Raw genomic sequence first — 4331 nt, 5'->3', positions numbered from 1 at the left:
TCTCTCTCTCTCTCTCTCTCTCTCTCTCTCATTCTCTGTCTGCCTATCTAGCCTCTCTATATTTTTCTCTATCTCTTTCTCCATTCATCTGTCTGCCTCCCTGCCTGCCTGCCTGTCTGTCTGTCTGTCTGTCTGTCTGTCTGTCTGCCTGTCATCTCACACACATTCTTTATTTGTCTGTCTGTCTGTCTGGTCTCTCTTTATTTTGCTTTATCTTTTTCCCCATTCATCCCCCACTCTCTCTATTTCTCCCTCTGTCAGTCTGTCTGTCTGTCTGTTTGTCTGTCTGTCTGTCTGTCTGTCTGTCTGTCTGTCTGTCTGTCTGTCTGTCTATCTGTCTCACTCTCTGTCTCTGTCTCTGTCTCTCTCTGTCTCTGTCTCTCTCTGGCAGGACCATTCGAAGACTTGTGTTCATTTCGTCGAGAATGTAAACTGGGTGAGGGTGGCTTTGACTATTGAAACCAGTTTATCCTTCATTTTGGCCCTTATTTTTCCCCAAGTCTCTTGCCATCCCATGTTTTTTTCCCAACCCTTTCAGTTTTGACTGCTCGACGTATAGATTTCTAGTACTGTTTTGCAAGCAGTATGAAATCATCACCTCGCAGAAAGACTTGCTATTTTTCATTGAGATTGTTTCTTTAAAAAATATTTTTTGTTAGGCATGCCTAATATGATGCTTTGTTTTTAAGATCAGATGCATTATAACGATTGGCTGCTTCAAACTGCTGGTTCTAACAAAACAAATTACAATATAGATCTAGGTCCTAACAGCCGACAATGAGTATCGAATGCAAGTGACTCGTACAGGAAACAGTTTATGCTAAGAAATAGAGTGGCTTCCCCCGATGGTTGCATTGTTGCTTCGCGTTCGCTGTGTTCGTATTGTTGAATTTCAACTTTTTTGTGCTGCATTTGAACTGACGATGACGAATTTGATTTTCCTAGTGTATACATTTAAGCTCTCCTGTGATAATATTTGAGCTGGCAGTTACCCATAGTATGGAATTAGAACTGTCTATGTTGAATAAATTGTTGGCAATTTCCATTTCAGTATTTGAGCTCTAGATAATTGGAGGTGAAAAGGTGCAATACATTTTTTTTTCTGCCAAAGCTTGGTTCTCACTATGTAGAGAAGATAGTTTCACAAATCCAGACTGGTAAATCATCGTACCAGGGGCAGGTTTTTTTTCCTCCGTGCAACTGTAGGTGTGAAGATTCTTAAACGTTACAATTCACAGCTAAATCTTCTTAAATGTTCCAAACTTTACCAAATACGTGAAGATGTAAAAGTTCATAAGGGGTCAGTATAAACGTAAGTAGGACCAATCAATATTTTTACATGAATTTTATTTCATCATTTAATTTAATTTTTTTTTTGGTGGGGGTGTATTACAATTTTAGGTCGTGAGTTCATGACCTTTTTGTCCAAAGTATTAAAGATTATTATAGCCAAATTAAACATCCTTGCACATACAAACTATATAATGAAACTGAACTAGAATAATGAAGGAATCTGTCATATATAATCAGAACAACCATCGAAAAATAACAATTGTTTTCGGTTGTATTTTCTAATTTTAGTGGGATATAATTTGGTCAATTACAGAATATATCAAAACGTCTAATACAGTTGAACATCAAGCAAATTGATTTATATATTTTCAAAATATAGTATGGTGAGAACGTGATCATATGTGTCGATTTTAAGCTGAAATCGGAAACAAAACCCAAAAAAACCCTTCAGAAAATGAAAATCTCTTTATCTTTACATTCAAAACTGATGATGAATCTGACCTACATTAGAAAAAATCGAAAAATCGAAATCTACAATAAATATTTCAAATATTCGTAAAATGTAGTACACTTCACTGATTGTATTATACAATAAGCTTGAAACAACATAACATTCGTGACTCGATACTGTCTTTTGTATTTTTTTATGGTGACGCTGCCACCTTAAATTTTGACCACATTGATTGAATTTGGTCTGCATTGAAAAAAATACTGAGAATCACTTTTGATATCGCAAAAAATAAATAAATCCCAAAATCATCATAACATTTTCCCAGATATGCCTTAGTCACCCCTGTTTACCGTGCGTATTAGGCCTTCGTCACAGCTCACCAATGACACTTTTTTGGGGCCAAATTTTTTACATGAAATTAATTATATAGTGAAAACATTTTTTTGCATCAAATGTTTCTAAAAATATGCATTCAATAAAGATAGTGTCACGATTAGAAAAAAAAAAAATTCCGGACTTGCTTTTTAAAGCGATTGCCCCCGCTGTAAACCTTTCAAAATCTGTAGAAATCACTCACTTGGATTTTTAAATTCGTTTTTATTAAAGAATTTTCTGGAATACAGCCAACAGGTGTTTACAAAAAATATTGATCAGTCAATGCAAATTGATGCAAGCCATTGTACAAAAGCTGGAGAGTCTAGGTTCGATAGTTCTTTTAATAGTTGACAATGAGTTGCGCCACGAATGTTAAACTGCATTATAAGACAAGTTCTTTAAGGGAAGGTGCTACTGAAATTTCCATCTCTTCAGATTCTCCATAAACACGACGTCCTGTGTTCTCACTGTGTTCATTATGTTCATAGGAAACGGTTAGATATCTGAATGTGACAAAATCATGATTCATCGACAACTGAGATGTAATGGTTACCTCAAAATTTAGGACATTGAAAGAATCCTAAGGTATTTTCATTTTCAAGCAAAATCTTTGATATTTGGTAAAGTCTTTAGCTACTACAATAGAAAACTTTGTGAACCAGAAAACTGCATACTTAGATAAGTTTTCTTAGCAGCTTTTTTGTGTGCTGTATAACCCCCCCCCAACATTTTTAGGGGGAATGGTTGCTAAAAGATTTACCCTAAAAAATCTAAGCTGACAAAATGTTGCAGTATTGTTGTAAAGACTTCATGGGAAATATGAACCCTATTAGTAGACGACAGCTTATGAGGAATATACGAAAACGACAGGAACATTTCATTGGAAACACAATGCGGAAAGAAGCGTTGGAGAATATTTTAACAACAGGCAAGTTTGATGGAAAGAGAGGCAGTGGCAGAAGGAGGGAAAAAATACTGGACACGTAGATAACATTGCTGGGAGCAGCAAGAACATCAGACGCCATTGTTGCAACGCAAGACAGATGGAAGTGGAGGTCCATGATCGCCCACGCCCGTTGGCATGGCACCGGATGGTGATGATTATAACAAAATGTGGAAGGCTTAGTATTTTTAGTACTCAAATCTTACTATAATAGTTTACGTAATCCACAAAAATGGTATGAAAAAAGCAACTATATTCCTCTCCGTTGCCTTGGTGTGATAATTCTATCCATTCAATTCCCTATCTATTACCCTCAATTGCACTAAAGACAGTTATAACAGCAAACGTTTCACATATTATGGCAAATAAAATGAAATCCCCATTCTTGAAGCACCTTCCCTTAAGTTCATCATCACACGTCAAAGCTAGTTAGAGGTAATTGAACTCCCCTTGAATCTTGCAACCTTTGTGTCAAATCCAATACTTTGTTCTTACTACCTGTATGCTTTAAAAACTAATTCTTTCAGAATGATTTTATAGTAAGATTTACTCTCCTGTCTGTTGATAATTTCCTGTAACTAGGCAAGACAACTGTTGTTGTTTTTTTCATATTTTCTCCCCGTCCCCCCTCGCCAACCCCAAACCCATCATTTTCTTGATTTTTAAACTACTGGCAGGCTATAATACTCTACGTTGCACGACTAGTCAACATGGGGATCAAAACATAAAGCTCTTAAATAAATAAACAATCCTTATCAGACAGTACCCCTGCCCCCCCCCTCCTTCTATCTCTCTCGATCTCTCTCTTTCTTCTACTTCTTCCTCTTCTCCATCTTACTTCCCCAGGCCTGCCCCACCACCTTCATCCCCCCCCCCCCTTTTTAAACATATAATATTCTCTCCCATACCGTAGCCCAATTTCCAGCCCTACTTTATTTCCGTTATAAAGAAAAGACCGCAGCTTGCGAAAAGAGAAAGAAGAGCGTCCATTTGCTGTAAGGTCTTTGGCGCCCCTACTACTATTATTCGCATTTTCAAAAAAAACAAAAAACAAAAACGAACAACCAAGTAACAGTTGAAGCAGTACTTATTCACAAATGCTAGCTTATTATTACGATAAACTGTTGTACATGCATGTGTGTGCCCGACTAAAGAAAAAGCGAGTGAGAATGAGAGAGAGAGAGAGGGAGAGACAGAGAGAGACAGAGAGACAGAGAGTCAGAGAGACAGAGAGAGAGATAGATAGATAGAGAGAGAGAGAGAGAGAGA

Source organism: Aplysia californica, unplaced genomic scaffold, assembly GCF_000002075.1.
Source record: "Aplysia californica isolate F4 #8 unplaced genomic scaffold, AplCal3.0 scaffold00347, whole genome shotgun sequence".
Lineage (NCBI taxonomy): Eukaryota > Metazoa > Mollusca > Gastropoda > Aplysiida > Aplysiidae > Aplysia > Aplysia californica.
This window is presented reverse-complemented; position numbering follows the sequence as displayed.